Source organism: Callithrix jacchus, chromosome 13, assembly GCF_049354715.1.
Source record: "Callithrix jacchus isolate 240 chromosome 13, calJac240_pri, whole genome shotgun sequence".
NCBI lineage: Eukaryota > Metazoa > Chordata > Mammalia > Primates > Cebidae > Callithrix > Callithrix jacchus.
The window spans coordinates 15119345-15140699 of record NC_133514.1 but is presented as its reverse complement, the minus strand read 5'-3'; the positions used below and the strand labels follow the sequence as shown (position 1 = coordinate 15140699).

General features: G+C 48.0%; 1 long non-coding RNA gene across 1 annotated transcript; it reads left to right on the top strand.

Moving 5' to 3' along the window:
- Positions 1–1204: 1204 nt before the first annotated feature.
- LOC108587995 (uncharacterized) lies at positions 1205–17084 on the top strand. The gene is made up of 5 exons (XR_008475886.2): positions 1205–1387; positions 9231–9413; positions 9498–9576; positions 11449–12957; positions 16155–17084. It is a non-coding gene; the product is annotated as an uncharacterized LOC108587995 (long non-coding RNA).
- Positions 17085–21355: the final 4271 nt, after the last annotated feature.

Below are 21355 nucleotides of genomic sequence, written 5' to 3'. Positions count from 1 at the left end.
GAGAGTCTCCGGCCACAGGATTCCCCGGGGAAGCGGCCCCGAGCGGAGGAGAGGAGCGATTGGCTGGGAGGGAGGTGGGACGAGCGGTCACGCCGGCGCCGGGAGGCTGCAGGGCGGGGAGCAGGGGGCGGTCGGAGTGGGGAGGACATAGTGGCGGGTGCGGAGGAGCGGGAGGACGGAGCGGAGCGGGAGCGGGAGCGGGGGAGGAGAGGCGGGAGGGGCGGAGGAGCGAGGAAGAGGGAACTGGGACCGGGTGACCCGAATGGGGAGGCGGGGCCGAGGGGACCCGGGCGGGGTGGAGAGACGGCGGGTACGGAACGGGGAGGGGGGTTGGAGGGAAGAGGAAAGGGGCAGAGGGGCCCGCTGGGGAGGAGAAAGGAAGGACATTAGGGTGGAGTGAGCGAAAAGGAGACGAGGGGCTGGGTGTGGAGAGAAAAAGGGGCTGGGCGGGGAGGAAGAGAAGAGGGAGAAGCGGAGTGGGGCGGGGCACTGGCCTGGGGTCCTCCCCTTCCCCCGGGTCCAACGTCCCTGGGGCGTGATTAGCAGCTCCTTGGGGAAAAGGGCGGGGCCTGAGCTCGAGGCGCGGGGTTCCGGGTGGGGCGGCGACCCGCGGTGCTGTTCGAGGCCGCGGCTATGGCGCGAGGCCCCGAGGTTTGCCCAGGAGGGCTCCGGTCACACCGCGTTTCTGGGCCTTTAGGTTCCTCCTCGCTTCTGCTCTCCGCCGTCGCCCTGCCCTCCCTCCGCCGCGTCAGAGCGGGGTCCCAGGCGCCCAGTGGCGGCGGGGGCGGGGGGCGGTGCGGGGGGAACACTGAGGGACGCCCCAGCGAGGACCTACTAGGTGCGATCCCGGGCGCACGAGATGTGGAGCTGCAGTGACGAGACGGTCATCCGAAGGACCCTGGGAGAGGGGCAGCTGTAGGGGGTCCTGGGAGAGTGTCTGACCGCGGGCCACCTGAGAGTCAGCGCGGGGGTGGGGGAGACATGGGCCTGGAAAGATGGGGGAGATCTGGCCGGTGGAGACGTGAGTGCCCTAGAAAGGGAGGCCGAGGTGGTGGAAGCAAGGGCGCGGCTTGCTGGGCTCCAGGACCGGAGGGGTGGGAGGGAGCGTGAAGGCCTCAGGCCTGGCCAGTGGGCAGCATCCCCTGCAGCCTACTAGCGGCAGGTGCGAGGCCACCCCTGCCTTCACCGTTGTGTGACTTGTCCAGGTAACCTTTCTGCGCCTTGGCTTGTCCACATCTGCTAGTGGGGCAGTAATGGAGGGTGGTGAACATGTATAACATATGGGAAGCTGTGTAGTGCCCTTCCCAGCCTGGCTGCTTCATGAACATAGTCCCTTTCCTTCCTGGAAGAAGGAAGTCAACCCAGAGACTTCTCACTGCTGGCACAGGTAAGCACCAAACAGAATAAAACAGAAGACGCATGTCCGAGTCCAACAGAGCAGGTGCCTGGCCTAGCTGGCCTCGGTTTGGGGCATAAGAATCCCCTTACAAATTGCTTCTGCATCAAGACTTAAGGCCTCAACTTGTTGATTCTTTGCTAGGGATTCTTACCACAATGGAAATAATTGACTGCCGTTGATTGCATAGGAATGAAGAGACACACAGAAAGATGCACGTTTCATGGGAGTGTCTCTCATAAGCAGAGAGAACTCTTCTCGGCCAGAATTCCTTGACTTACAAGTCTGTGTGCGATTCAGGATTACAGATTTTTTGTTTGTTTGTTTGTTTTTGAGACAGAGTTTCGCTCTTGTTGCCCAGCTGTAGTGCAATGGCGAGATCTCGGCTCACTGCAACCTCCAAAACATAATAGGGTCAGAGAGGTGGATCCACAGCAGAGCTGTGGGCAAAACTGCTGGCACCAGACAGGTCCCTCCTCCAAGATACAGCATAGAGGGTGACGTGCCTGCAGGCACACAGGCTCTGGGTTAGGCTTTGTGGGATTCTGACCTCACTGAGCCATTGTTGAGAATGCTCTGGTAACTTAGATCATGACTCAGTTTCTCCATAGGAAAACAGAGCAAAGATACTGGCTGTTTAACTTCCCTGAGGGCAGGTGCAGTTTTAAAATAGCTTTTTCAAGTTGAGGCAGTTGGTTGTTGGGTGTGACTGTCATTCCTGTGGGATGGAGGCGGTGCAGCCTGCAGGTGAGATCAGTGCAATGGCATGGCTGAAGTGACATGGAAAGGCCAGGAGGAAGCCTGACAGGAAGGGTGGCATCCTCCAAAGGGAATGAGGAGGGAAACTGGAGGGGCGTGGCCGGCCCTTCACAGAGAGACTTCATGACACTGGCATTCCCCAGGCAGTGTGTGGCTCTGTGCATGTCCCAGACATTGGCCAGGGCAGGTGAAGCCGCCCTCGATGCCATATGTGGAACTGTGATCTAATTGGTGGGATACATTGCTGAGCCACAGTGTGACGGCAAATGCAAACAAGCATGCACCTTCTTTCCTGGTGACTGCAGTAGTCAGCCAAGCCCTTCTGGACCAGGCCAGCCTTGTTTCCTAACAGGATGGGCCCTGCTTTGATGACAGGTGAATTCCTAGAGGTACCGTCTTCCTGCAGAGCTTTACGTAATGCAATGCGAGAAGAAGGCTTTGGTGGCGTGGGCGCTTAAGGTCCTTGAAACCCCAGCGAACTCTCACGGCAGGCTGGAGTGAATGCAGTGGCTTGGGAACCCCTTCCTCATCTGTTTGGGCTGGTGTGTCTGCCACCCTTGGATCCTCTCTCAGCATTCCCGCTGTCTGTCTCCTCAGCAAGCTCATTTATGTCCTTATACCTACACTTGGGGCACCTAAAAATAATCTCTCTCATCTCAGTCAATCTTTCTCATCCTCAAGATGTCGTTCAAGCCACACCTCCATCTTCCATCTACCCCAGTAGCTCCTGGATTTTTCTCTGAGCTCATAGCATTCAGAGTCATTTAACACATATACTGATCTTGAGTTTCCTGCCATTTTTTAGAATATGAGTCTTTTTTTTTTTTTTCTTTTTTTTTGGTGGAGGGGGTGGGGTTCTGTTGACCATGCCAGAGTGCAGTGGCATAAGCATATCTAACTGCAGCTTCAAACTCCTGAGTCCAAGTCATCCTCCCACCTCAGCCCCCCAATAGCTGAGACTACACCACCATGCCCAGCTAATTTAAAAAAATTTTTAGAGATGGGGTTTCACTATGTTGCCCAGACTGGTCTCAAACTTTCAGCTTCAAGTCATCCTCCCACCTTGGTCTCCCAAAGCACTGAGATTACAGACATGAGCCACAGAGCTCAGTGGTTTTTGAGTCTTAACTTTTCTTCTGGAACCTAGGCTTCCTGATGGCGGATGTGCTATGAGATATATTGTTGTATTGCTGAATCCAAAACCATGTGGAAGGTATTTCAGGATCCTGTTCAATGCTTAGATATTGTTACTTCTGGTAATAATCCATGAAGAGCTGTGTTTAGATGTGTAATGAAAACACACGTGAGAGCCAGGCATGTCGGCTCATACCTGTAATTCCAACACTTTGGGAGGACAAGAGGAGAGGATTGTTTGAGGCCAGGAGTTTGAGACCACCTAGGGTAACAAAGCAAGATCCTCTATCTGCAAAACGTTTTTTAAAATTAGCCAAGTAAGGTGGTGTGCGCCTGTAGTTTGACTTCTGGGGAGGCTGAGATAGGAGAATCACTTGAGCCCAGCCGTTGGAGGCTGCAGTGAGCCATGATTGCACCAGTGCACTCCTGCTAGGGGCCAGAGGGAGCCCCTAACTCAAACAAAGCAAAACAAAATCAAACACGGGGAAAAACTTCCCACACCTGTCATGATTTTCTCTGTCCTCTCAACTACTCTCTGTACTTCACTTCTGACACCAGAGGTGTGAATTTTTTTCCTGTGTTGACCAGTTTTCCAACCCCGGCTGGAAGTCCTGAAATTCAATCCAATTCTGACACCACCTGGAGTTGGCACAGCCCCTACCAGTTGAAGTCTGATGGGGCTGCCATTAGACTGCCCCTACTTCAGACGCCAGTCGCAAGCCCTCACTGTCTCCTGTGCTTCTGATGGGCCAGCTGCAAATCAGAGGTTCCCATGACACCAGCCTCGGATTCTATCATTTCTGGAATGGCTCACAGAACTCAGAGAAACACCTTATTAGGTTTACCTGTTTATTATAAAAGGGACAGCTCAGGAACAGAGGAAGGGAAGAGAGCACAGGGCAGGAGATGGGGAAGGGCATGGAGCCCCCACAACCCTCCCAGGTCTGCCGCCCTCCCAACACTTCCATGTGCTCAGCAACTCAGAACTCTCTGCACCCCACCTTTTTGATGAGGCTTCATGATGCAGGTATGACTGATGAAATCACTGGCCATCGGCCTTTCAACTCAATCTCGAGCCCCTCAGTCTCCTCCAGCCTCCCCAGCGGGTGGGAACTGGGGGGCAGTTCTGAACGTTCCCATCCTCTCATCACACAGTTGGTTCCCCTGGCAACCAGCACCCCCATCCTGCAAGAGCCCGCATCAGCAGAAACTCAGGTTGAAAGGGGCTTGTTATGAATCACTTAGGAAATCCCAAGCATTTTACGAGCTCTGTGCCCAGAACAGGGTTGAAGACCAAGTGTGTATCTCTTATTATAAATCATAATAGTGTATCACAGACTGGTTAATTGACACTCTTCAGGACCAACAACAACAAAAACTTTCTCTCTCATCCAAATACCTAAGAAACAAAAAGCTGACTCTCAGATGCGACTGAGGGTGCTCAGCCCTTCTCTCTCTGCAGCCTGGCCCCTCTGTCCTTGGCCTGTCTTGTGGGAAGGGACCAACTCTGTCCAGCATACCTTGCAGACACAATGCAGCCATTTCCAGGGTCAACTCTGGAGGAGCTCAGGGAGCTGCAACACCACACAGTGCCAGGAATTTCTCTCTTCCTGGCTCAGGAAGCCAAGGGAACGATAACTGAGTTTCAGTGACTGGGGTGGCATGTGAACTTCAGGGGTTTCCCCGGGTGAAAATACAAATCAACATGTATTGAACTGGACACGGGGTGTGGGGGCAGGGGGACTCATACCTGCAATCCCAGCACCCCACTCTAGATGCCCCCATGTGAACACCTACCTTTTTAGGCTTCACAAATGGCTTTAGGACTAAGTTGTTCAGGAAGGGAAGAGGAAGAGCAGCATATGACAGCTGAAGTCTCAGTTTCCTTGCTATAATGTCATCACGATTTCTGCATAATATGGTTGCCATGAGAACTGAGATAATGTACGGAAGGTGCGTCTGCACGTGGTGATCCTGCAGTGTCACTGCCATCACCATTACTATAAACCAACACCTGCATTGTCTTACTTATTTTTAGTAGAGATGAGGTCTTGCTATGTTGCCCAGGCTAGTCTTGAACTCCTGAGCTCAGGAGATCCTTTCACCTTGGCCCTGCAGAGTGCTGAGTGAGCCACGTGGTCAGCCCAACACTTGCATTTTTACTGTGTCATTTCGCAGAAATACATCAGAGACCCAGGGACCAGAGTAACCCAGGAAGAGTGGGTGAGAGTGGTAGATATATCAAGATGGGAGGCTAGGCTGGGCGCGGTGGCTCACGCCTGTAATCCCAGCACTTTGGGAGGCTGAGGTGGGTGGATCCTCTGAGGTCAGGAGTTTGGGACCAGCCTGGCCAACATGGTGAAACCCCATCTCTACTAAAAATACAAAAAAAAAAAAAAAGCTGGTTGTAAGTGGTGCATGCCTGTAATCACAGCTAATAGAGAGGCTGAAGCATGAGAATCGCTTGAATCCAGGAGGCAGGGGTTGCAGTGAGCTGAGATACTTTGGCCTGGACAACAGGGTAAGACTCTGCCTTGGAAAAAAAAAAAAAAAAGGGGGAGGCTGATGCCTCTTTAAGAGATGAAGACACTCATCATTATATCGGCTAAGTTAAAATATATAAGTATAGAGAAGCAACTAGAAGGAAACACTCTAATATGTTAACACTGACTATCTCTTTCAGTGGGATTATGTGATTTTTAAAACATGTGTTTCCTAAAATTTATGAAATGAATATTTATTATTCAAATTTAGGAAAAAAATTTTTGTTTCAGAAGGACCCTGGTTAAATTTAGTACAACTCACTGAAAACTACTCTGAGCCTCAGCAGCTGGTGGCGCCTTTTTGTGCTGCCTGTACTCAAACCCTGGCTCTGCCTTTTACCAACTGGGGTGATCAGGGACAAGTTAGTTAACTTCTTCGTGCCTTTGTTTTTTGTTTTATAAAATTGAGGCTTACAGTGCCTAATTCAGGCTAATTTGGCAATTAAATAAGATACTGCTTATAAAGTACCTGGCACACATAAGTACACAAAAATGTAAGCTACGCCGGGTGCAGTGGCTCACATCTGTAATCTCAGCACTTTGGGAGGCCGACCGAGGTAGGTGGATCATTGGAGGTCAGGAGTTCGGGACCAGACTGGCCAACATGGTGAAACCCTATCTCTACTAAAAATACAAAAAATTAGCCAGGGGTGGTGGTGCATGCCTGCAGACTCAGCTACTTGGGAGGCTGAGGCAGTAGAGAGGTGGAGGTTGTGGTGAGCTGAGACCGTACCACTGCCCTCTAGCCTGGGCAACAGAGTGAGATGCCATCTCAAGAAAAAAAGAAGCCCAGGCTCGGTGGCTCACGCCTATAATTTCAGTGCTTTGGGAGGCCATGGCGAGCGGATCAGCTGAGGTCGGGAGTTCGAGACCAGCCTGACCAGCATGGAGAAAACTAGTCTCTACTAAAAATAGTAAAGTTAGTCGGGCATGGTGGCGCATACCTGTAATCCCAGCTACTGTTTTTCAGAGGCAGGAGAATCACTTAAACTGGGGAGGTGGAGGTTACGGAGGATCTAGGCGATGAGGTGAGATTTCGCCATTGCACTCCAGCCTGGGCAACAAGAGGAAAACTCTGTCTCAAAAAAAAAAAAAAGAAAGAAAGAAAGAAATGTTAGTTACAATAGTATTGTTTTTGGATGGGAAGGTCTGGAACGTAGTTAGTGTCCAGACCTTCCTCAGCTTTCTCAGAGGAAGAATTCCTCCTCTCTGAGTGGCCTCAGCTATGCCTCCTACTAGATTACTATCCTGTTTATTCACCCAAAGATTGCAGGCCGCTGGGCCTCCCGTGAAACAACAATCTGAGGCAAGGGTGACACCCTAGGCAGAGGACGTGTTTGTTTTCCTAACTTCTTGAGCGGGATCCAAAGAGCTGTTTCTTGGTTGACTCAGCCTCTTTGCAGTAGGAGACCATGACCGGCACACACAGGGCAAACGATACAGCTCTGTGTCTGAGTTCGTATCCAGTATGGGATTTGTCCTTTCATTCACTCATTCATTTGGTTGTTAAATTCACACACGTGTCTTAGATGCCTGCTATATGTCAGGCACTGCTGTAGACCATGAGACAATCAATTAAAATGCAATGAATTAAAACTTAATTAATAAGGGACTTATTTGTGCACGTATGTTCAGAGCAACATTATGCATAATACCTAAAAGGCAGAAGCAGCCCAAAGGTCCATGGACAAATACGTTAATAAACAAAATGCGATCTAGACATACAATGATATGGTATTTAGCCCAACAAAGGAAGGAAATTCTAGCCAGGTTCGGTGCCTCATGCCTGTAATCCCAGAACTTTGGGAGGCCGAGGCAGGGGATCGATTGAGGCCAGGAGTTTGAAACCAGCCTGCTCAACATAGCTGGACCCTGGGTCTACAAACGGAAAAAAAAAATTAACCAGGCACGGTAGTGTGCATCTGTAGCCCCGGCAACTCAGGAGGCTTAAGTGGGAGGATTGCTTGAGCCCAGGAGTTCAAGGCTACAGTGAGCCATGATTGCACTCAGGCCTGGGTGACAGAGCGAAACTGCCTCAAAAATAAATAAAAAAATAAAGCAGACGACAATAGATTAAAAAGAGAGGAAATTCTAACACATGCTACTTAGACACGGATGAACCTTGAGGACTTTATATTGGGTGAAGTTAGCCAGTCACAAAAAGACAAATAACTGTGAAATTCCGCTTCTAGGAAGTGCCCAGAGGAGTCAAATTTGTGAAGACAGAAAGTAGAGAAGGTGGTTAGCAGTAGCAGTGGGGAAGGAGTGAAGAATTATTGCTTAATGTTTACAGAGCTTCAGTTTGGGGAGGTGATAAAAGTTCTGGAGATGGACGTAGTGATAATTGCATGATGCAGATGTATGATAACCAGAATATGCTATCCCAAAATAAGCCTCTTTGACATAAGGATTATTTTGAGCTGATTATTTTGAGAAACTGCAGACACAGGAGAAATTCTGAAAACAGAGCAGAAGTTACTCTTTGTAAGGCGAATTTACATCTATAAAGGAAATCTTTATTGTAAGGGTGTCCCAGAGACAGGTGATTTGAAATCACTAGACTCCCTTCGTTGGACAAGGCATGGATTTAATTCCGCATCACAAATCTTACCCTTGTTTACTGTACTTTTCCTGGGCCTCTTCTTTCTTTTTTTTTTTTTCCTTTTTGAGATAGAGTGTGCTCTGTTGTGCAGGCTGGAGTGCAGTGGCATGACGATCTAGGCTCACTGCAACCTCTGCCTCCTGAGATCAAGGGATTCTTCTGCCTCAGCCTCCAGGTAGCTGGGACTATAGGTACATGCCACCATACCTGGCTCATTTTTTTTTCAGTAGAGACAGGGTTTCACCATGTTGGCCAGGCTGGTCTCGAACTCCTGAGCTCAAGTGATTTGCCTGCTTCAGCCTTCCAAAGCGCTGGGATGACAGGAATGAGCCACGGCGCCTGGCCAACATCTTAGAATGGGCCCTCCCCATATCCTCCTTTCTTTGTTTCAGTTGAAACTCAGCCTGGTATCTCAGCCTGATTTTTAAGTCAACTCTTTGATATTCACTCATTTCTCTTCGTGTCTTCCATGTATACAAGAAGTACACGTTATTAAACTGTTGTTTGCCTTTCTCTTAATAATCTGTCTTTTTTCTCAGGAGTCGGCCTCAACTAAGAAATATTTCTCTCCTCTCCTGCAGTTCTTAATGCCGCTGAACTGTATAGTTAGCCAAGGTTAAAATGATAAAGTTTATGTTATGTATATATTTCTCACCATAATTTTTTAATATTAAAAAACCATAATAGCTTTAGATAGTGGAATCAAGCATAGAAATTGTAGAAATTAAGCTCATGGAAAAATTTACAAAACAGATTTAGCTTTTGCAATTTTTGTTTTGAAACTTCTTTTGAACAGACAATTTACCATACAAGATACACAGGTAACAAACGAGCACAGGAAAAGATGCTCAGCATCCTTAGTCATGAAACTCTCAGAAGGCGCCCGGACACGCCTCTCACGATGGCTAAAATGAAAAAAGATTGACCTTACCAGCTGAGGACAAGGATGCAGAGCAAATGGGACTCTCATTTATGACTGGTGAGAATGTAAAATGATACAACCACTTTGGAAAATAGTTTGGCACTTTGTTGAAAAGTTAAACAATACTACCCTGTGATCTAGCCATTGCATTCCTAGATATTTACCCAGGAGAAACGGAAGCATGTGTTCCTACCGAGACGGACACAATGTCCATCAACAGGTAAGTGAAAATAACAAACTGTGTTGTATGCGTACAGCACCATGTCACTCAAAAATGAAAACGAAAACAAAAAAACTGGCCAGCAGCACTGGCTCACACCTGTAATCCCAGCACTTTGGGAGGCCAAGGTGGGCGAATTACTTGAGGTCAGGATTTGAGACCAGCCTGGCCAACATGGTGAAACCCCATCTCTACTAAAAGCACAAAAATTAGCTGGGTGTGGTGGCACCCACCTGTAATCCCAGCGACTTGGGAGGCTGAGGCGTGAGAAGTGCTTGAACCCGGGAGGCAGAGGTTGCAGTGAGCTGAGATTGCACCACTGCATTTCAGCCTGGGTGACAGAGTGAAACTCTGTCTCAAAAACAAAGAAAACTCCAACAAAAGCCAGGTAAGCTGTGGGCTATGAATACAGCACCATGCCACTTTCAATGATTGAAAAATGAACTGTGGCTTCTCTATGGATGAATCTCAAAAGAATTATGCTGAATGAAAAAAGACAGGCAAAAAAGAGAATATGCTGTATGATTACATTCAATGCAAACCGGTTTATGGTGACAGAGGGCCAGTCAATGGTTGCCTGTGAAGGAGGGAGGGGATGAAGGAGGAAGAGATTACCAAGGGGCACAAGGACATTTTGGGGGGGGAGGCGACAGATAAATTCATTATCTTGATTGTGGTGATTTTTTTTCATGGGTGTGTGCCTGTGTCACTTATGTGCAGTTTACTATACGTCAATTATGCATTAATAAATGTGCTAAAACCAAAATGAACAAAATGTAAATGCACACACAGAAAGTGCAGTTAGGCTGGGCGTGGTAGCTCATGCCCAGAATCTCAGCACTGTGGGAGGCTGAGGTGAGAGGCTCTCTTGAGTCCTGGAGTTCAGTACCAGACCCATAAGATAGTGAGACATCGTCTCTACCAAAAATTAAAAAAAATTACCCAGGTGTGGTGGTGCGTGGCTGTAGTCCCAGCTATTTGGGAGGCTGAGGCAGGAGGATTGATTGAGCTCGGGAGGTCAAGGCTTTGGTGAGCCATGATTGTGCCATTGCACTCCAGCCTGGGTGACAGAGCATCACTCTGTCCTAAAAAGAAAAACCTTAGAAAGCTTTACAAAAGCTTTTAGAAAGCCAATCTGGCTGTTAGGAAGTGAGCCGGAGGAAAAGTAGGGCACAGGTAGGAACCAGAGGGTCTAGGTGAGGAGAAGTGAGGACGTCACTGGTGGGGCAGTGGCTGGAGTCCAAAGCTGCATGGATGTGGTCTGTTCCTACGCCAGCCACTCCCTCCATCTATTCAAGACCCCGGAGAGGTAGGAAATTTGACCCCAGCTTTACAGAGAGGACAGTGACTAGGAGCAGTGAAGTCACTTGCTTAAGGGCACACAGCTGATGGAGAGCTAGGGATTCCAGTCCTGTGGGTTCGGAGTCCAAAGCCCATGCTTGTAGGGTCCAGCCCTACAGGTCCCGTGAGTCACTCTCTGCTGGTGTGGAGACGAGAAACTGTGGAAATAAAAGAAACAAGACACAAAGAGAAAACAGAGTTTGGGCCCAGGGGTCCACTGCCAACCAAAGCCCAGAGACCAGCAGTGGCCCCGCATGCCTGGACGCTCTGACATTTATTGAGTACAAAGCAGGGAAGTGCAGGTAGGATAAAGTAATGCTGGTCAGCGATAGGGTCAGGCAAATCAGGCACGGTAGAATTAGAAAAGAATTAGAGATACAGTTACATAGTGTCTTGGAGATAGGGGGCCTAAGACTTTGAAGAAGCCCAGGGGAGGGGAAAACCTAAGGCGTCAGCACTTTTTTCATAGTTGTCAAGAAATGTCAAGGTCACTATGATTTATGTTACTATTACTAATTCTTATCTTCTAAGGAAAGAGGAACCAGGTGCAGAAGCAGAACTTGAAAGTAGCCATGGAACGTGACCGCTGAATCACAGCACCACATGGAGACAATTAAGTCCCCGGATGTCTGTGGGCCTCCCTGACAGCCGTCAGGCCTCCCACAAGAGCTTGGAGAAGTGGAGTTTTCTCCTCCTCCGGGGAAGGAGATGTCTTGGCCATCTTGGATGTCTCCTTACCTGGCTGGCTAAACAGCGGGCACTTTCCCAGTGCTGACACCGTCACACAGCCAAGGCGTCCTCCAGCAGCCCTTATGCGGGTGTGACAGAGGACTCAGAGCATCCTGTCTTAGGGTCATCTCTTTTACAATGCCACTTCAGTCCCATACTTCTTGACCTGAGGCTTATTAGTAAGATTAAAGATTAGATGATTATATAGATGTGTTTATGATTACATAGGAATAGCTATGTGATTATTTATGATTTTATATATAGGAATAACTATGTAACTGTATCTCTAATTCTTTTCTAATTCTATGTTTATATGAGAACATGCTGAGGCTTCAGACCCTTGCCTCGGCTCTTGCGGGGTTCCTCCCCACCACATGCTCACAAGCACCTTTCTAATGTAGATAAAAGCCATCGAGGAAGACTCTCCCTCGTCTTGCTGTCTGAAATTACTCATCCTCATGACCATTTGTTGCATGACGATCTTTCCTTGGGAGGAGGCAGGGTGCCATGGGAATATTAACGTCATCTAGGCAGTCAGGAAGGGAAGGCTTCCTGGAGGAAGGGACATTCCAGCTGAGCTGCAAAGAATGCTCAGGAAGGGGAGGAGTCGGAAATGCTTATGAGAAAAGGGAGAACGTGTTCTGGGGGCGGGGTGTGACTGCGTGGAAATAAACCAGGGCAGGGCCTGCTTGAAAATCTGAGCTTCTGCATTGCTGGGTGGTGGCGTGAGATGCAGAGAGAGGCACCAGATGCTGATGTTTGTTCTCTGTGTGGCAGCTTAGAGAATGGAGTAGATAGGAGGGAGGCCAGGTGAGATCCTGCCTGCCAGGCAGCTGCCTCTTGTGGTTACCATGGAAACGTTAGCCTGCAGACCCAGCAGCCTCTAGTCCAGCCCCTCTTATTAAGGACGACAAGGCTAAGAACCAGACAGAGGAAGAGATTTGCTCTTCCCTGCTGGCGGCCTGGAAACTTCTGTCAGAAAACATTGCAGTAGAACACACACGAGATAAAAGTCGCTATTTACTTTGCAATCATTTTATTTAGTATTATTATTATTTTAGACACGATCTCTCTCTGTTGCCCAGGCTCAGTGTGATCTTGGCTCACTGCAACCTCCGCCTCCCAGGCTCAAGCGATCCTGCCTCCTCAGAATCCTGAGTAGCTGGGACCACAGGTGCACACCACCTTGCCTGGCTAATTTTTGTATTTTTTGTAGAGACAGAGAGTATCACCATGTTGCCTGGGTAGGTCTCGAACTCCTGGGCTCAAGCGATCCTCCCACCTCAGTCTTCCAAAGTGCTGGAATTACAGGTATGAGCTACTATGCCTGGCTAACCATTTTTAACCATCTTTAGAACTCCTCTCGTCATTCTAAACTGAAACTCTGTCCCTATTAAATAATTCCCACCTCCCCTCCCCCCAGCTCTAGCAATCACCAACCATCATTTTTACCTTCTTCTTCCTCCTCCTCCTCTTCTTTTTTTCTCTTCCTCCTCCTCCTCTTTCTCCTTCCCCTCCTTCTCCTCCTTCTTCTCTTCTTCCTCTTTGAGAGAGAGAGGAGAGAGAATAATGCTGTGTCGCCCAGCCTGGAGTGTAGTGCAGCTCACTGCAACCTTGAATACCTGGGCTCCAGCAATCCTCCCACCTCGGCCGACGGAGTAGCTAAGACTACAGGTGTGTGTCACCACACATGGCTAATTTTTAATTTTTTCTGTGGAGACAAGGTCTTACTGTGTTGCCCAGGCTGGTCTCAAACTTCTGGCATCAGGTGATCCTCCCACTTTGGTCTCCAAAGTTCTGGGATTACAGATGTGAGCCACCACGACTGGTGTCTACTTTCTGCCTCTGTGAATTTAACTCCTCTAGGGACCTCATGTAAGTAGAATCACATGATATTCATCCTCTTATGTCTGGCTGACTTCACTTAGCATAATATTCTAAAAGTTCACTCATGTTGTGTCATGGGTCAGAATTTCCTCCCTTTTTAAAGGCCAAATACTATTCCATTGGGTGGGTAGACCACATTCAGTTTATACATTCATCTTTGGTGGACCTGGGGTTGTTTTGCCTTTTGGCTATTGTGAAGGAGGCGTCTAAAAACATGGGTGTATTGGAAACCTTCTTCATAAACATCAATTATTGGTACTTAGTGAAGAACAAAGGCGTTTGTTAAGTTTTAAATACAAGGAAAAGAGAAAAGAGAAGAATGATACATTTCTCCCTGAAAGTCGACCAGAAGCAGCCTTTGTGCCTAAATGCTTTCAGGACTCATCTGAGACCCGGCTTTCCCTGGCTGTTGTTCTGAATACTGTATGTTTAGACTACACATGTGTCCAACTCTAGTTCCTGTGGCACATGTTAGCAGAAGCAGCTTTCATCTGTGAGGCAGATTTGCCTTGGGATTTGCTTCTCCTGGGGGACTCTCTGGGCTTCTAGGAAAACTGACAAAAGGCCAGCTGGTCTGTTCTACCATTTACAGGAATGTAGGCTCCACGATGGCAGATGTACCTGTCTCTTCTTAACCAGTGAATCACCAGCACCTAGAACACTGGATGGTGCTCGAAGAAGAATCTGTCAGGCAGGCGCAGTGGCTCACACCTGTAATCCCAGCACTTTGGAAGACCTAGGTGGGAGGATCACTTGAGCCCAGGATTTCAAGATCAGCTTGGTGATGTAGTGAGACCCCCACCTCTACACAAAATAAAAAATTAACCAGTGATAGTGGCATGCGCCTGCAATTCCAGCTATTATGACGGCAGAGGTGGGAGGATCACTTGAGCCCAGGAGATCACAGTGACCCATGGTCACGCCACTGCACTCCAGCCTGGGCGACAGAGCAAGATTTTGTTTAAAAGAAAAAAAAGAAGAAGAATTTGTCAAATGAATGAATGACTAACTGGACGCTCCATGGAGTCCTTCCTTTCCTGGGCTGAGGAGATTTGTCTTGGACCCCAGTCATGCATTCATTTGACAAATTCTTTTTATTTATTTATTTTTTTGAGACCAAGTCTTGCTCTGTCACCCGGGCTGGAGTGCAGTGGCATGAACGGCTCACTGAGTAAGTGATTCTGACATTTACCCAGGCTGTAATTCTAGCATGACTCTTTCTGTTTTCTCATCACTCAGCTGGTAGAAATGACACCTGCTTGAGCCAACCTCACCAGGTGTCATGAACAGGAGCTTCCAGGGGACTGTGTAAATAAAAATACTGTCCCAATGGATGTCATGATTGTCCCTTGCTGTGACCTCTCCTCCCAGCACCAGCCTTGCATCTACCACTAACCTCCCACTTTTGGGCACCTCTCAAAACTCAGAACTTCTCTGTCTTCTCTCTCCGTGGCCGCCCCTTTCCTGCCCCAAGTCTGGCTGCTTCTTCCCTTTCATGGCCCTCATTTCTTTGGCCATCCCCTCTGGTCAGAAATCCCTCCCCACTGTGTGAACATTGTCAAAACCTTGACCATCGTCTGCCTCTGGACTTTTCTGCCCCACCTCACCAATGCTGCCAGAGACAACCCCCAACGTGCAGCTTTGACCTCATGCCCCTAATTTAAACATAACTGAGGGGTTGGGAGCAGTGGTTCACGACTGTAATCCCGACACTTTGAGAGGCCAAAACAGGCAGATCACCAGAGGTCAAGCGTTCGAGACCAGCCTGGCCAACATAGTGAAACTTGACTGTACTGAAAATACAAAAATACAAGCTGGGCATGGTGGTGCATGCCTGTGATCCCTACTTGGGAGGCTGAGGCAGGAGAATCACTTGAACACTGGAGGTGGAGGCTGCAGTGAGTAAAGATCGTGCCACTGCACTCTAACCTGGGTGACAGAGCAAGACTTAGTCTTTAAAAAAAATGACTGATGGTGAACCGACTGCACATAACCTCCTCCCTGGCTTTCCAGGGCCTCCCACCCATGGTCTGTCTGACTTAATTCTGCCCATCGGCCCCTGCGTCTACTCCCTCCAGCGGCACCTGCCTCTCCTGAACGTGTGCTGAGCATCTGCCTCCCTGCCTGTGCACACTGTCCTCCTCTGGCTGCTACATCAATCCTCTTTCCTCCCTTCTCCACTGAGATCCTTCCTATGCGTTAAAACACAGCTCAAGGGCTGGGCACGGTGGCTCACACCTATAATCCCAGCACTTTGGGAGGCCGAGGCAGGCGGATCACGAGGTCCACAGATCGAGACCATCCTGGCCAACATGGTGAAACCCCATCTCTACTAAAATACAAAAAATTAGTCAGGCGTGGTGGCGGGTGCCTCTAGTCCCAGCTACTTGGAAGGCTGAGGCAGGAGAATCACTTGAACCTGGGAGGCAGAGGCTGCAGTGAGCAGATATCACACCACTGTACTCCAGCCTGGGTGAGAGAGACAGGCTTCGTCTCAAACAAATAACACAGCTCAAATGTCCCACTGTGCTTTTTCTATGCTTAATCCACACTCCTCTCGCCATACACATCACATCAACTCAGAGTGTTTGTTTGCATTCCTTTCTTGTCTTCCCCACTAGACTGAATTCCTGAGGGTGGAGAGGATGTGTCTTGTTTCCACTGCCAGCGTTGTCCGGTCCAACCGGCAAGAAGTGGTTGCTGATTTTGGGAGACTCCTTGCTCTCCTTCCTTCTTTGCCCGGGTCTTGGGTGCTGACCTCATCAAAGGGCAGCCTGGGGTTCCTCTTGGCATAACCAGCACATAGCTGGTTATGCACACGGCACGTCGCCCAGTTCCTGGCTTGGAGGGAGAGCGCTCACGTTTGATGGTTACAGCAATGGACGGGAACCCATAGCCAGGGGCTTCGATGCCTCTGTGCCTGATGGGAAGCTGAGAAGGAATTGACAGAGCTCTTTTTGCTTTGGGTCACTAGCGCCCCGTGGCTTCAGCGTTTCTTTGTGCTGGAGCAAGTGCAGTTGCCAGGACCACAGAGGAAGGAGATGGAGGAATGGCCTCAGGCGTCTCAGAGGACGGCACTTATTGCCCCCAGTGTCATCCGCCAAAGACCTTTTCAATTACACCAGATGCATTGGCTCTAGGCAGCCTCAGCTTCCTGTCACCACGGACTCTGTTTAATGTCTCAGCTGGACTTGGCGGCGTCGGAGATTGCAGGGAATATGGCTGGTCCACTTGGGTGGCTTTGCACATGGCCATCCTGTACGTATGCCTTTCTGCCAGCCTGGCAGCCTCTCCCTTCGTCTGCCTTGTCCTTGGAAATGCATCAGCAGGGGGAGCTGGATCTATCTTAAACCTGACGGAAAGCAGACGTCCTTGCATGCAGGGGAGCAAGCTGCCTCGTTGGGTTTTCCTGGAATAGCTCAGATGGCTGTTATTTTATTCGTTGAAATGGAGATGAGTTGCTAAATGTACCAGTTAAATGTGATTTAAATTGTATATCGTTGTCAAGTTTTTCACATAAATTCACTAATTAAAAAAAAATTCTTTGCACAGACATTTGCCTTGATTTTTGTGTTCCATGAGCTGGGAAGACAAATGTTCTAGCTGGGAAGACCATTTTCTGTTTCTAAACTACATGAGGGATTGCCTTTAAGACATTAGACATAAGACACTAGAAGGCTAAAGTCAGCCTGTTTGAGGGCAGCCTTACGGTGTCCTCAAGGTCCTCGTTGAAGGACTAGTAGATCCACATATAACCATTTATTTTATTTTACTTGTATGATTTATTTTTTAAAGGCAGGGTCTTGCTCTATTGCCCAGGCTGGAGGACAGTGGTGTGATCATAGTTGACTGCAGCCTTGAGGTCCTTCACCCAAGGCATCCTCCTGCCTGAGCCTCTGTAGTGCCTGGGACCACAGGTGTGTGCCGCCATGTCTGGCTAACTCCCATATAACCACTTCTTACCTTCCAACTTGCCGGCACCCCGACTGTCCCCGTTTTCCATCCTCGGTTCCCGTGATGAACTGAGTCTTTTGTATTCCTCATGTTGTTTTATTTTCTGCATTTCCTGATGATTTGGGATCTGGGGCCTTGCTGGTCTTGAAGAGACCACCCCTCGCAGGACCCACTAATTCCTAGAGATGGTAACCACTTGTCTCCAAGTGTGCCTTCCATAGGGAAACCAGCCAATCCAAGGTCCGCACCCCCACCTGCCTCTATGACAGAGGATGACACTCCAGGCCTCCGCCCTAACCACCCTTGGGCGGGGTACCAGGAAAACTAGGGGCAGCTCCTATGCTGCCTAACCCATGGCCATTCCTCAGCCTGCCCGTCCTGCCTGGCCTGGCCACTCCACGAAACCACGATAAAGGCTCTTGTGCATGTTTCCAGGCTCGCTCCCTCTGCCTCCTGCCCCAGCCCGGTGCCTCCCCAGGTGGCCGTGCATGCTGTGCTGTACTTCCTGTTTCTAGGGGTCTGTGAGTATAAAAAACAACTTCCTTCCTGACAGATTTCCATGTTTGCTTGTTTCTTTATACCTGGTTAAAACAAATCCTGGGTATAATTTACAGCACCTTTTGGCCTCTGTTCAGCTCAAATCTTGGTAATGCCCAGTCAAACACATAATGGGACTTGGCTTCTTGTCCCATTATGGCTTTCTGGCTCTGACTCTTTAGCCAGAAAGTGAAGCTATCATCTAGTTAATGAAAAAAGAGGTCCCGATATAGACCCCAGGGGAGGGTTTTCAGATCTTTCATGGGGAGGAATTCAAGGCAAGTCGCAGAATGCAGTGAAAGAAGCATGTTTATTAGAAATTCTCCACTGCCGAGCAGGGTGCCCTCAGAGAGCAAGTGGAGGGACGCAGCATCTCTAAGTTTTTCTCGTGTCTTGTCTAAGTAGAGACTTAAACTAAGCTGTGTTTGGGTGCAGATGGGCAGACAACATGACAAGTATTCTATTGATTTACAGAAAACTACCCTTGACATTTCAGAGTGTAAGTATACCAAAGCATAACTGTAATTATCTTAAAAGCACATTTTGGGGCCAGGCATGGTGGCTTACGCCTGTAATCCCAACACGTTGGGAGGCCTAGGTGGGTGGATCATGAGGTTAGGAGATCGAGACCATCCCAGCTAACACCATGAAACCCCATCTCTCTAAAAACACACAAAAAATTAGCTGGGCGTGGTGGCACATGCCTATAGTCTCAGCTACTTGGGAGGCCGAGGCAGGAGAATTGCTTGAACCCGGGAGCTAGAGGTTACAGTGAGCTGAGATTGTGCCACTGCATTCCAGCCTGGGCAACAGAGTGAGGCTCCACCTCAGAAAACACAAACAAAATGAACAAACAAAAACCACATGTTGCTGTGGGTAGTGGGCATCTGGACTTTGTGTGGTTGTAGGGCTGTGTCCTCGCAGGTGTCTTTAAGTTATTTTGCTCACCTGTAAACATGACCATGTGACTGGCAAGGATGCGCCTGGCTAGTTTGAAGATGGAGTTGATTGTTGAATGTATCCCTCTGACTCTCCTCGACTCCTGCTTTCCTCACATGCTGAGTCTGCAGGCTCTCTTTGTTCATTCCTCTCTGTCCAACTGTCAAACCAGACGCAACAAGCAGAGATGAATGCATGCTTGAAAGAGAGATTCACCCTTGTTGTATAATTTCAGTTGGCCTAGGAATTCTCCAAGGCCCCAGATAAAGTGCACTCGAATGCCTGAAAAATTCCCACAACCAAATCCCTTTTCCTTGAGTATGACCCTCTTCTTTTTTTTCCCCCCTCCTTGAGACAGGGTTTCGCTCTATTGCCCAGGCTGGAGTGCAGTGGTACAATCTCAGTTCACTGCAACCTCTGCCTCCTGGGCTCAAGCGATTCTCTTGTCTCAGCCTCCTCAGTAGCTGGGATTACAGGTGCACACCACCATGTCCAGCTAATTTTTGTATTTTTAGTAGAGATGGGGTTTTACCATGTTGGCCAGGCCCATCTTGAACTCCTGGCCTCAACTGACCTGCCTGCCTCGGTCTCCCAAAATAAACCTCTTCTTTTCCTCTTATAATAACAGAATAGAGGCCGGGCGCGGTGGGTCAAGCCTGTAATCCCAGCACTTTGGGAGGCCGAGACGGGTGGATCACGAGGTCAAGAGATCGAGACCATCCTAGTCAACATGGTGAAACCCCGTCTCTACTAAAAATACAAAAAATCAGCTGGGCATGGTGGCGCGTGCCTGTAATCCCAGCTACTCAGGAGGCTGAGGCAGGAGAATTGCCTGAACCCAGGAGGCGGAGGTTGCGGTGAGCCGAGATCACGCCATTGCACTCCAGCCTGGGTAACAAGAGCGAAACTCCGTCTCAGAAAAAAAAAAATAATAATAATGATAATAATAATAATAATAATAATAATAACAGAATAGAGATCGGATCAAAATGGCAACCAGGACATGTTCCTGTTCTCCTCCCACCCCAAATTTTATAAAATGAAAGAAAATATATCTTTAATAAGGAAGCCCTCCAGGTTCAAAGTCATTAGTTCCCCACCACCCAGACTAAGCGTATTCCGTGGAATAATGTATATTCTGATTAGCACTAGATTTTGACAGATAAAAATGAATTTAAAGGTTATCAGCAAGAAAAGAAAATAAAATCGTAATGTAGAATTTCCAAATCATTAGAAAAAAACTGCAATCCAACAGCTGGAAAGAACGAATAAGAAAGCATGGTAAAAATAAATTAGAAATAAATCTAAGTACACCACTACTCACAATAAATAAAATAAAATGGGTTTAAATGTTCTATTAAATGTCCCTCAGATTGGGTTAAGGAAAAAAAAAACCCTCAAATCCAAGAATAGGCAGTATATAGGAGATCTTCCTAAACTAAAATTTTATATAAGAGTTGAGTGTTAACTCAACTCCTGGCCAAAAATGTGACACCCCATCTTTACTAAAAATAGCAAAAATTAGGGCTGTGGCAGCGAGTGCCTATAATCCCAGCTACCAGGGAGGCTAATGCAAAATAATCGCTTGAACCCGGGAGGCAGAGGTTGCAGTGAGCCGAGATGTTGCCACTGTACTCCAGCCTGGGTGACAGAGTGACCCTTTCTAGGAAAAAAAAAAAAAGATTCTATGATTTATACATGTATTGAAACATCACATTTTCTCTCATAAACATATACAATGACTATTTATCAATCGAACATAAAAAACTAAAAAATTTGAAAAAAGATGTTTTAAACAAAGATAAAATGAATGTAGAGCATTATTTATATCAGACAAAAAATAAAATTCCAAGTGAAAATTACCATAAGAATGCTGATTCTTAGTTATAAAGGTGACAATTCGCCAAGGAGCTCTGATACAGTCATGCATTGCTTAAGGAGGGGGGTTCATTCTGAGAAATGAGTTGTTAGGTGATTCTGTCATGCAAACATCATGGCATGTACTTACAAAAATCTACGTGATGTAGCCTACCTCACATCCAGGTCACATGGTATGGGTTATTGCTCCTAGGCTACAGACCCGTATAGCACATTACTGCACTGAATACTTCAGGCAACCGTAACACAATGGAAGCATTGTGCTGCAACATGATGATGGCTATGTCGCTCAGCTGTGGAAGTGTGTAGCTTCATTATATTATCCATTATAGTCTCATGAGACCTGCTCTGTGTATGCAGTCTGTTATTGACCAGAATGTCTGTATGTGGTGCACGACTGCAGTTACAAATCTCTGTGTCCCTAATAACAGCCTCAAAACAATACGGCATAAGCAATAAATAATACAAGTTCAAAGAGAAATGTACGAATCCATAATCATGGTGGGAGAGTTTA